Raw genomic sequence first — 13459 nt, 5'->3', positions numbered from 1 at the left:
TATGCCATGGCAAACTGGCTGACACTGACGGCGGTGGTGCACAAATGCTGCGAAGCTAGCGCCATTCGACGGCCAACACCGCAGTTCCTGGTGTGTCCGCTGTGCCGTGCGTGTGATCATTGCTTGTACAGCCCTCTCGCAGTGTCCGGAGCAAGTATGGTGGGTCTGACACACCGGTGTCAATGTGTTCTTTTTTCCATTTCCAGAGTGTATTTAATGTTCCATCCTGGACTGATTAAACCATTTCTGTTGATGTCTTACTTTTTCTTGGTTATTTTTAGAAATAGATAATAATCGGTTTTTAGCACTCAGAAAAGTTAACACACTTGAAAGAGTAAAAATCAAACAATTAGTTTTATCAGTATCAGGGCTGAGGTAGGCCTGAGTCAGAATTATGCTTGAAATGGCTACTTCACAACTAATGGAAATCTGTGCCAGAGTGGGAATTTAATATTTATTTCCTGCTTTTTGCAAGCTGTTGTCATAACCGTGAGGCTACATGAGCGTACCTCCAGGCCTGACTCAAATGTTCATTGTCACTGATGTTTCCACCTATGATTTACAAACAGTACAACCAGATATTCTCCCAGAGGGTATTTGAGAATAGAACTACAATATACTCACTACACTGAGGGGGATGACAGCATTTCTGACAGGTTTTCTTTGATATCATTTATGTCATCTTCATTTTTTCATCCCATTGATCTATTCATTTCATTTGAGTAAATCTAATGCAACTTTTTTTCCTCATAATTAACATAGCTATCACCTGTGGCAATAATTTTTGTATAAAATATGTGTCTCATAATCAATATAGCTATCAACTGTGGCAATAATTTGTGTCTAAGTTATGTGAAATTACATCATGACTTGGACTACTTTGCTTCAATCCATTCATCTGCAGTTTATTTAGCAGGCTGGGAGGAAAGATTATAAAAGAGAAACTTCAAAGAATGATGGATATTGAATGTGGAAGTTGGAAATTTGAGGTGTAAAACTGGAATAATATAAGATGAACTCACCTCCCAGCCAAGGTCCTGGATAGTTACTTTCATCATTCTAGTAGCCCATAGGAGTGAAAGTATTGCAATAGCTCTTGGTACTAAACTCTTGATTGTTCCTACTCAAGTAAGGGCACAAGAAATCTAGTCAGTAGCAATAAATTACAGGAATTCTATATATACTCCTAGAAAGCAGTTCACAGTACATGGCACCTTCCATATTTCAGGAATTTTTGGAAGGGAATTAGCATTTTTGTTAAGTGTCAATGATTACTTTCTGTTTTGATAATTATATAAAGGCAAAAAGTTTTGAGCCTGGAATAGGAAATGTCAATATGTTAACTAGTGAGGAGCAGGCAAACATGTACAAATGAAGGGTCAGTGGACAAAGGCACCCATACAATAGTTTCTAGGGTGGCACCTAGACCAGAGGGTAAGGAGTGTTTTTAGTATTTTGGAAGCTTAATGGTGACTTGTATATAGCTATTAAAAAGTTGCAGTTGCACCCCTGTTAAAATCCTGTATAATACTAACTTTTAAATCATTTTCTTGAAAGAAAAACCAGCTAACTACACTATTTTTTTTTTTCCTTTTCCCTAAGAGTTGGGGGGGGGGGGGGCGGGGGAGGGGAGGGCTGGAGGGGGAGGGTGCAGTACCCCTTGCCTTCATGCATGGGTACCCTTGCCAGTGGAAGAAAGTACTAACTGCCAAGAGCAGAGTTTTGGGTTAATAGGTGTTATATGTTTGGCTGAACCTGTAAATCACAATGGTATTATTTGTAACTTTTTATACAAATTGTTACACTACTTTTAGGTGTGTAATATACCGTATGGATAAAGAAATTCTAGAAAACTATTTACTTGTAACACTGTCTCTACTATTGTGGACTGTCTTCATCCAAAAGTTCCTGGAAAAGTTTTGACAGCAAATATGTGACTTCTATTCTTTTGCATAGGAGACTAGTACACTAGAGATCCTAAACATAAGAAAATAAACCATTACGATAATATTCCAAAAGTAGCACTGTCAGGTTTTCTCTGATGACTGAATAAAACATCAAGAGTTCCTGAACTTTTATGTTCATTTTCTTTTGCTTTAGGGAACAGAATACTGGAGTATCTAAACTTCTCATATAAATACAGTCTATATATGTTTCTCAGGAAGAAATTAGGTCAGTGTTTGTTAAGTGTAGTCACAATAGTAATAAAAATAATTTTCTATATTCATTTTCTTCATTATTTAGTTGATGGCTTTCAAAACAGTAAAGACCTACAGAAGGTATAAAGCAAGTAACTATTTTGTTGTTGATGATGTGGTCCAGCATATTTTCTTGTTAACGCCTCTTTTTTGTAGGAAAATTATTTAATAGGGTAGATAAAAAATCTACTCACCAAGAGGCAGCAGAACACACACATAAAAAGCTGTTGTGATTGGCAAGCTTTCGAAGCCAGTGGCCCCTTCTTCAGGCAGAAGGGCTGAAGAGGAAGGAAGAAGGGTGAAACCGCAGGTCAGGGGAGACATACCATACGGGATGAGAAGGAAAGACTGACTGTTGGGGACTGCATCGGACGAGATTTGAAAACCTGAGAGCTTTAAAGGTGGAAAACAGGGTAATATGCAAGACAGAGACTACTACTTAAACATTGTGCATGAGTTAATAAGGGTGAGAAGCTAAGTGCATTGCATGTAACAGAACTTCTTCTGCCTGAAGTAGCCATTGGCTCTGAAAGCTTGCCAATCACAACAATTTTTTCTGTTGTGTTCTGCCGCCACTTATTGAATTGGTTTTTTATCTATCCAATTAAATAATTTTATTAATAATTGATTGTTTTCTTTTTTGTAGTGAAACACTTAAAAAGTTTGCATTCACCTGATTCACCTGTGAATTTTCCCAAAAATATATACTATAACATAGGCATTTGTTGATAAATAAAACAGGATGTAAATAGTGCTAACTCACGATGTTGAACATGTGAGAAGATGCCAAGCCAGTATTCCCCTTTAAATGTTTGCTGTTACGAATCTTATGAATGTTTTACTGAATGAGGAAAGGATATTGTACACAGATAATCTAGCACACCAACTTTTTGAATTGTGAACATATTCAGTTGGCACTATAATGTCAAATAGAAAACTCAACCATCAGGTTGTTGCATAGTTGAAACTGACACAGTTGAACACTTTGACAGCCATATGAGTAAAATGTAATTCACAAAAAATTCTCTCTTTTTGCCAGTTGAAGCAGATACAACTCAGGGACATATTTTCATTTACAGCTGCATGATGCTATGACAACTACTTTCAGATTCCAGGTGTAACCCACGTGTAGACAAAGTTTGTGCAATTTTATTCTAATTTTGTGGTGCTTGTTTTTTATTTACTGAATAAAACTTTAGTCGCCCACAAAAGGGCACAACTGTTTCATCAGTGCAAACTTCTTTATCTTTTGGCTTCCAGAAGGTTTGCTCTACTGATAATGCCATTTACATGTTCACACACCAGATATTATAACCATTAAGTAACAAAATAGGACCAGTAGGTATTTTCTGTGACCTAACCAAGGCATTTGATTGTGTGAATCATAGTATACTCCTAGATAAACTGAAGTTTTATGGGATTGACAGTATAGCCAACCAATTGATCATGTCATATCTAACCAAAAGAATGCAGAAAGCTGTACTTAGTATTAATTCAACCAACAGAACCCAGGAACATAATTCTGACTGGGGAGAAATCATGCATGGGGTTCCCCAAGGCTCAGTTTTAGGTCCACTACTTTTTCTCATACATTTAAATGATCTGTCGTCTAATGTACTACAAGCAGAATTAGTTCTTTTTGCAGATGACACCAGTATTGTAATCACTTCCATATACATACAGAAATGGAAGAAATGGTGAACAAAGTTCTCAAATGTATCATTGTCTGGTTTTCTGTAAATGGTCTCACCCTGAGTTTCACAAAGACACATCATAGTCAGCTCTGCACCTCTAGAGGTACTACACCAATGATAAGTGTAACACATGGTGATGAAATAATACATTGTGTGTAAACTTTGAAATTTCTAGGTGTCCATATTGATGAGAATTTAAATTGGAAAAAACACGTTTTGGAACTCCTAACACAACTTAATTCAGCAACATTTGCACTTACATCATAGCAAATTTTGGGGAGAGAGAAATCAGTACGGTGAAATGTTTTGCTTATTTTCATTCAGTAATGTCATGTGGAATAACATTCTGGGGATAACTCATCTTTAAGAAAGAAGGTCTTCATTGCCCAAAAATGCGATGTAAGAATAACATCTGGTACTCACCCATAATCACCTTGTAGACATCTGTTTAAGGGATTGGGAATTCTGAAACTGCTTCACAGTACATTTATTGCCTCATGAAGTTTGTTGTAAATAATCCACTTCAGTTCAGAAGGAACAATGAGGTACATAATTACAATACTAGAAGAAAAAACGGCATTCATTACTCAACACTAAGGTTGTCTTTAGCACAGAAAGGGGTGCACAATGCTGCAACAAAAAATTTTGGCACTTGCCCAGTGATATAAAATGTCTTAACAGACAGCAAGGTAAAATTTCATAACTTCATCTAGAGGCATTCTGTGTATGCTGTTGTTCATCTCCATAAGTTCTGCAGTATTTTTTCTGGCTTCTCGATACCACAAAGGAAACCAATAATAGTAATGTGACAGTACACAAATAAATCATAGAATGAAAAGCTGACAGGAGAACCAACTCAAAATTATTAGCCATTTACTAATAATTAGTCATTTACTAATGACTCACTTGCTATACTTACTCTGGTGGCAGATGAGTAATTTGTAACTCTCACAAAAAATCTGTAATAAAAGATACTAGACTGCAATATTTTAAACTTATTTACGCAAAGAATAGTTTATTTACTGCAAAATAAAGCAGAAAATGAACAAAACCAGAATGGCCACACGGGGCTGGTGACCCAAGTACACTATGGCAGCCAATGCTAACCCTCAAACCCGTTTATTATAGAATTTGCTATTGTTACAGCATAAAATGAACAAGTGAGTGTACAACCTTACAAGCATTCACTGATATATATTACATTAAATTTGTATATATTTCATTTACTTAGTCTTTTGTGATGGCATGCTTCAATAAAAACTTCTCAGTTTACAAGCTGTGTCATTTTGAATAAAACACTTGAGCTTTTGACAGCTGTTTCCACCATTGTCATCAGGGGTTGAATTCACTGACTGTTGGGACTGGCAAGGTGTTCTGCTTATATAGATGTAATGGCAGCATCTGGCACCTTCCAGCGGTTTCTGGGGTCGCTCACGCATGGAAGGCAAGTTGGGCAGCTCGTAGTTATTTTGTCCCGCCACAGGATAGACATCACATGGCACAAGCAGCCAGCGCCATGTTTGAAGCTGTTGCTCTCACATAACATTATGCAAAGGAATTATCACTGTGATCTTGAACAATGAAGACACCTGAAGGTGTAGCATTTCTTAGAAGATGATACATATCAGATGCTTGGTCGAAATGCGACACAGACTGTATCATCAGAAAGACTGGGAAGTTGATAAGAGACTTCAGTATGGCAGAAGAACTGATGAAGAAATTACTGTCATGTGTGCCACCAGACCTTCCAGGCTTCATGGATTGCTTAAGATCCACAAGGAAAATGTTCCTCTGAGGCCTATACTTAGTGCAGTCAGTTCACACATCTACAGATTGGCAAAGCATCTGGCCATGTTGTTAGTGTCCTAACTGGGACACTCCAAACATCACATTGTTAACTTGCAGTCATTCATTGAGCCTCCCAAGGAAATAAAGGTGTGCCAAAATGACATAATGGTTAGTCTGGACAGAGTGTTGTGTCACTGTTTACGAGAGTGCTCGTACAGGACACAACGGATCTTTTGGCCCAACAATTTCCACCTGATATCATCAAGTTGGTCCGCCATGCCTTAATGATAATGTACTTTATGCACCATAACGAATATTATGAGATGATGAAAGGCATAGCCATGGGATCCCCACTGTCTCCGGCCATCGTGAAGTTTTTCATGGAAAACTTTGAGGAGCAAGCTCTGAACTCTATGATGTTGCCACCATCTTGCTTCCTACAGTAATATGATGAAACCTTCTTGATATAAGCTCATGGTGACAATCCAGTGCAGCAGTTTGGTGACCATACGAACGGTGTCCATCTCAACATTAAATTTACTGTTGAATCACAGAGGGGCAGCAAGTTTCTGCTTCTGGATGTTTTAGTTGAAAGGAAGGCAAGAGACTGGCTTGGTCATTCAGTGTACAAGAAATCTACACACACTGATCAGTGCTTAAGTGCCAACAGTTTTCACCACCCTGTACACAAGAAAGCAGTACTGAACACGTTAGCAGAGTGTGCAAAGATTATTTCTAACGATGACCATCTGGAGTCTCAATTTCAGCATTTGAAGCGTATGTTCAGAGACAATGGCCACAACAAGAGAGAAATTGCTAAGCTTTCAAATTCCACCAATGAAAGATGCCTCTTCAAGTCCCTGGTGTGTTTGGTGTCCCCTGTGAATGTGGTGGTAGGCCTATTTACCTAGGATAAACCAACCATTCACAGTGTTCCTGAGCGTTGTGCAGAGCATTCATGACACACAAAAAAAGGGGACTCGAGAAGTCAGCCATGGCTGAACATTGCCTAGAAAAAGGGCATAAAATGTAATTTGAACAAAATAAACAGCGATCATTTTAACAGAGACCAAGGTTACACACTTGTAGGAAATGGTGACGGACGTTGGATATTGAGCAGAAACAAAGACATAGGTTTGACACGTGGGACGTGGGAGCAGCAGTTTCGAACATGGCGCTGGCTGGTCGCGCCGTGTGACATCACTCAGTCTTGCAGTGGCACGGAGTCACTAGGAGCTGCCCAACTTGCCTTCCGTGTGTGAGGCTTTGCTCAGTCCTTTGGGGAAGCCAGTGTTGCAAACTCGGAAGAACAATTTCCCTTCTATCACATCTAAAATCCCCTTAATTGGGCCAAAATCACCAGAATTGTTTATCAAACTAATGACTATATTATCAAATTTCAATTTTTTTAAAGGGGGGGGGGGGGGGAGGCGGAGTGTAACACTTTAGACAGAGCACTTGTAAACTACAATTCTTTCAGAAAATGCCACAATCTGCCTCAGTGTTTAAATCATTACAAAGAGCCTACAGTTGCATGAAGTTCTTGCAAGTAATTTTACAGTGCTTATGAGCTTCTTTGTATTGCATTTTAGATGAACTTCATCTAGAATAAATAAAATTCCCCTTGCAAATTTTGAAGTTTCCAGTATTTAATCAAGGTAATATTTCCGTGGGAAGTATGGAATTTAACACTTTTGAGTAGCACATCACTCACTCTGACAAGAAGGAATTATACCTGTGATAATAGCCAAACTATATTAACATATACATGCAAATTTCCCCCCCCCCCCCCCCCCCCCCTGCAATGGACCTTGCCGATGGTGGCGAGGCTTGTGTGCCTCAGCAATACAGATAGCCGTACCATTGGTGCAACCACAACGAAGGGGTATCTGTTGAGAGACCAGACAAACATGTGCTTCCTGAAGAGGGCCAGCAGCCTTTTCAGTAGTTGCAGGGGCAACAGTCTGGATGATTGACTGTTCTGGCCTTGTAACACTAACCAAAACAGCCTTGCTGTGCTGGTACTGCAAACGGCTGAAAGCAAGGGGAAAGTACAGCCGTAATTTTTCCTGAGGGCATGCAGCTTTACTGTATGGTTAAATGATGATGGCGTCCTCTTGGGTAAAATGTTCCGGAGGTAAAATAGTCCTTCATTCAGATCTCCGGGCGGGGACTACTCAAGATGATGTCGTTATCAGGAGAAAGAAAACTGGCATTCTACGGATCGGAGCATGGAATGTCAAATCCCTTAATCGGGCAGGTAGGCTAGAAAATTTAAAAAGGGAAATGGATATTCAGAAGGATGTAGGTTGCTGTAGGTACTGGGAGATGAAGAAGATTGCACAGGATAGAGTAGCACGGAGAGCTGCATCAAACCAGTCTCAGGACTGAAGATCACAACAACAACATGCAAATTCTATCTCACTGGTTCTCTGAGCAGCAAGGAACTGACTGGCGAACGTCACAAGAGAACTAACTGCACAGTAGCATTCTTTCTGACAGATCTGAGGTATTTTGAGTATCGCTGGTCACCGTTCCAAGAGTGAACATCAAATTCGGATCTTCCATTATTCATTCAATTACGATCTTAATGATATTTTAAACTACCTGTACTTACAAAGCATTTTCTCTTTATGCAGTTCACTAAGTAGTTACAGTCTCCAGAAGTCTCCCAAGTTCTACGAGAACTTCTTCCGGGTATCCCACATAAAACCGGCATGCCTCATGTACCAGTTAATCATTTATAGTCAAATTGCTGGTGACGTGGTAACACTGTCTCAAAAATTGGCCATACTGCATGTTACTGTAAAGTAGAGTGTAGCTGTGTGATCACACATCAGTTGTGAGAATCTCATGTTGTTGAGCTGTTACAAAAATCTGGCAGTTTGTATTAGAACAGCAAATTGATATTGTGGAGTGTTATGTAAAGACAGCTTCCATCAAGGAATGTAAAGAAATGTTTCAAGTGAAGTATCCTGTTAGGAAACTGCCCACGGCCAGTAGGATTTGTTCAGAAAGTGCAGAGGAATAGGTAACTGACAGAGAGAGCCCCTGAAACTGTACACAGAATTCGTATGGATATCACAAGAAGTCCCCGCAAGTTGATACGGAGGTTATCACAGCAGGTTGGTGTACCTCGTACACCAAGTTATTGTTAACTAAAATATATGAAATTAAAAGCCTATTGTGTGAGTGTGGTGCAAGAGGTGAAATTTGAGGACTAGGAAAAACAAGAGTTCATTATTGTAACTGGCTGTTAACATCAATTGCTAATGGTTACTTGGTCTCCTTGCTTTACTTCATATCAGATGAGGCCTATGTAAACCCCAGAATTGCAGATATTGGTTGCAGGTCAACCCACATATTCTGCATGAAGAACCTCTCCACTCAGACAAGATACACGTTTGGTGCACGTTGTCGAGCATGTGCATTATTGACCCCATATTTTTTCAATTGCACCTTAAACAGTGACAGGTATCTATACACCTTTAAATCTTTCTATGCCCAATTAATAGATGCAGAGAAGCTGTATGCAGTATCTCAACACAATGGAGCAATCGCTCACACATCCAACCAATGTATTGCCCATATCTTCAACTTATTCCCTGAAGACAGACTCGTAGGTGCCCGGACGTAACATTGTGCAATTTTTATCTATGGGCACATTAAAAAGCAAAGTGTATGCTGACAATCCTCCTATCCTAAACGCAACATTATTAGAGAAATTAATACATCATGCCTGCAAAATTACGGTGTGTTGCTGGTAAAGTCATCACACAAAGTCAGCTATGCCTGGATACCTATGGCCACCGCACCCAGAATCTCTTATAAACAGGTAACTACATGTTTTTTAAAGTTACTATTTTCCATTCTTTTTTAGTTAGTTCATTGTTACTTGAATCTCAGGCGTGAGGTGTATGGTTTTATGTTGTACACACTGTACTACTTCTTTGTGTGATTCAGTTTGTTTGTGGTCGCACATAGATATGTTGAACTTCAAAATTTTGGAGGATGGTTCAAAACGAGTACAACATATGTTTTCCCTTTTTAAACAATATCTGATGGTCAGAAAAGCATAGCCTATACTAAATCTGTAGAGAGCCTATTCCTGAGCTGATTTTTTATGCAAGAAAATACTGAAAATGCGCCTTCAACTATAGCATTTGACGCGGGCAATGTTAGTGACCAAGATGCAGAATTATCAATATTTCACATTCGGACATTACCAGCTGCATCTGTGTCTTGCAAAACCTCTGTCGCGAAAACTACAACGTCTGAAACGTTTGCACACCATTTATTTGCAAGTTTGTTCCATTCTGAGATGATATCATCTATTTTACCAGTTATCTCTCTAGTTGTAAAGCTGGAGACAAGTGGAGGAATATCTAATCTCTGCTGGGAAGTTGCAGCAGAAGGATAATATTTTCTGGCAATTGATTTTAAAATTTTGTGCAAAATTTTAGTAGAAACCTCTTGCATCTCTCATGGACATCAAAATGTTCTAGCTTAAGAACTTGCGACTGTGATTTGTAACTCAATTACGAGTCTGAAATATACATTAGGTGATTTGCAAACTGAAAATTTAAGAGTTCGTCATCCTATAGAGGTCTTCTAACATAAGTGGGAACAACAAACTTTCTGAGTAGACATCTGGAGAACAGGAAGACATTGAGAGAGGACAAGTTGCTCTGTCACCTATTTTTCACATATGGAAATTTATCAAAGATTTTATTACAACCTGACAGGGCCGGCGCAAACCCAAGTGCCGCCCCGTGCGAGCTGCTAAAATGCGCCTCCCCCCCCCCCCCCGCCCCGTTTTTTTTTCTTTTTTTTTTTTTTTTTTTAGCGAAACATTTATGGAATTTTATTTAAACTAATCTGTAGGAAATGTCAGCAATCAATCGCAATTTTTGTTTTTACTTTTCAGATCTACATACCGGTAGGTTTCAGCCACTGAGTGGCCGGTCTCAAAGCTTTTAATATGTACTTACATCTAAACAGTCATGTTGACAGTTATGTTCAGCATGACGGTATAGATGGAAACATAATTGAAAGCATTGAGAATAGCCACACTGTGCCCGAAATCTATGTAGATCTGGAAAATAAAAAAAAAAAAATTGCGACTGATTGGTGACATTCTCTACATATTTGTACAAAACAGTCGCTGGGCACCTAAGTTATCCTAAGGACAAACACACACTCCCATGCCCGAGGGAGGACTCGAGCCCCCGTCGGGACAGCCGCACAGTCCATGACTGCAGCGCCTTAGACTGCTTTTTTTTTTTTTTTTTTTAATATATCTCATTTTGTTCTGTATTGTTCGTTGAATTTGTTCGTTTTTTATTACAGAGGGTAGCTAAACCCTCTCACCGAACACGCTGAGCTACCGTGTCGGCGACCGCTCGGTTAACCCATTAGCTCTGGAACTAATTTTTTCATGATTTTAAAAAAAAATTTGCATTATTATGTCTATAAAAGGCATAAACTACACAGCAGAGTTGTTTTGATGAAAGTCATTACTGCCATTAGCGAGATATTTGATGTTGCCATATGGCAACGCTAGGCGCTTTCACTACCTACATTTATATGGATTACAACTTCAACCAAAATAAGTAGGTTATTGAAATTTCTTATTACATATGCAAGTTTTGTGCAAATTTATTAATCAGTCTTCATCATACAATTGATACCTTATAACACAGTACAATTAATAATAAAACCTCAAACCTTGAACTCAGCATTATTTTACATCTAGGGGAATAAAACAGTCAATACACAGTCCCACATTACACTTTGAACACATTGTTCTCACAATAGATTTACAGTCCCTGTGTGCACACCTTTTCTTCCTCTTTCCTTCTGTGTGCTGGATGAGGTGGTCAGTCTTATCAAACGTAATTGAATCTGATATGCAGCTGTTGGAAAATGCCCTTGATGCAGATGGTCTCCTGGCTCCTTTTGGTAAAGCTTGGTGTCTTTGCAAGTACACTTTTGCTACTTCTCTCTTGAAATCAAGCTGAGAAATAGTTTGGTTTCTTGCTTTATTATACAAAATCCTATTGTTTTGTATGGCAACATCCAACATCCATGTAAAGAGACACCAGTACCATTTCTTGCTTCTTATTGCAATGTGATAGCATGCTAGATTCTGATCCATCTCATCAGTACCTCCCATATATGTATTATATTTGGCTACCAGTTTTCGTCTGGGTATTATTATATTTTGCGTTTTTAGTTGAAAGAATCTCTTGACTTGGCCAACTTCCTGTGCACCACATGAAGAAGAGATCATTGTGACAACTGAGTTGACCAGCCATCGCACGTACACAGTCTTTGGGGGCTCAACAAACATATAACCTTCAATATCGTCATTATAAAGAATCTCCAGCGCCTCAGCAAGCGAGAAACCTGTTCTAAAACAAAAAAGAGAAAATTCGTCCTTTTACTGAGTACAAGCGCCTAGCGTTGCCATATGGCAACACCGACGTTCAAACGGCCTAAATTAACGCAATTTATTTCACAGCAAGCAAGAACGTCCAAAGAATACATATATATGTGTACTTAAAGCACAACCATACCAAGAAACCAAATTATATATCGTAAGTTACTGTGTAAAACATACTTACTCGAACTTATACTCCATTTTTCTTCGTCATTCAGCAAACAACGAGATCCAACACTGCTTACGCCGCATAATTTAAATGTATTGTTAAAACTATTGCATTGTAGTGATCTTTACAGTCTTGCAGAACGGAATCCAGTGCTGCCAACAGTCTCGCTTCGGTGATGTCGTGGAATCAACTATTTTTAAAAAATGTTACAAACGTTACCATTTGGCAACGCGCGGCGGTAATGGGTTAATCCCGGGCGGCATGAACTTATAGTTAACGTAAATAAACATTTTTCAATGGTTGTGAACAGAAAATGTATTCAACGGAAAACAAAATATATTTTCAATTTAACGATAATTTGGTTTAAACAATAATATTTACAATAACTATTTAATGTTGAGCAAAATAAGAAACAACACAGTAAATAACCAAGACACTGATCATAATATAATATTAAAAAAAAAAACTAGACAAATCGAACCTTCCTGTCTTTCGCTTGTGCAAACTCTTTCACACGATCTGTGTAATTTAAGTCCTCTGCAAGCTCATGCTCAATCGATATTGTTGCAAGAACATTGAAACGAGTTTGGCTCATCGTTGATCGGAGGTATGTCTTTATCAATTTCAGTTTTGAGAAACTCCTCTCTCCACTCGCAACTGCCACTGGGAGTGTTGGGAGAATTCTCAGAGCAATGTTAACATTAGGGCAAAAATTATGTCTTCTTATAAACTTCGGAGTCTCTTTTGGACCTATTCCAGGTTTCAACAATGTTGGAAGCACTTTTAGTTCTTCCCTCAACTCCAGTGCATCAATGTCGCTTGACTCATGATCTCGCAAAATCGCTGCGAGATTTCTACACTTTGTGTCCATGCTGTCAGGAGGTGCATTCTTCTACTCGCCGATGTCATAGAGAAAATCAAAATAATCACAATGAGATTTCAGTTGATTGAATCTCTCATCCAAAGATGTGGTTACTACATCTAAAAGATAATAGTAGACTTCAGTTTTGTAACGTTTTGTTGGGTCATCTATTGTCTCATCCCTTCCTTCATAGGTAAAGTGCATTGGCTTCTTACTTTGTCGCCGGGAAACACTTATCCGTGGTATCGTTAGATCTTCTGGCTCTAATTCTGTAGCCAATTTTTTGGAATCCGTCAAGAAAGACAC

The sequence above is a fragment of the Schistocerca americana genome, chromosome 1 (genome assembly GCF_021461395.2).
Source record: "Schistocerca americana isolate TAMUIC-IGC-003095 chromosome 1, iqSchAmer2.1, whole genome shotgun sequence".
Taxonomy (NCBI): Eukaryota; Metazoa; Arthropoda; class Insecta; order Orthoptera; family Acrididae; genus Schistocerca; species Schistocerca americana.
The sequence above is the reverse complement of the archived record's forward strand: the minus strand, read 5'-3'. Positions refer to the sequence as shown.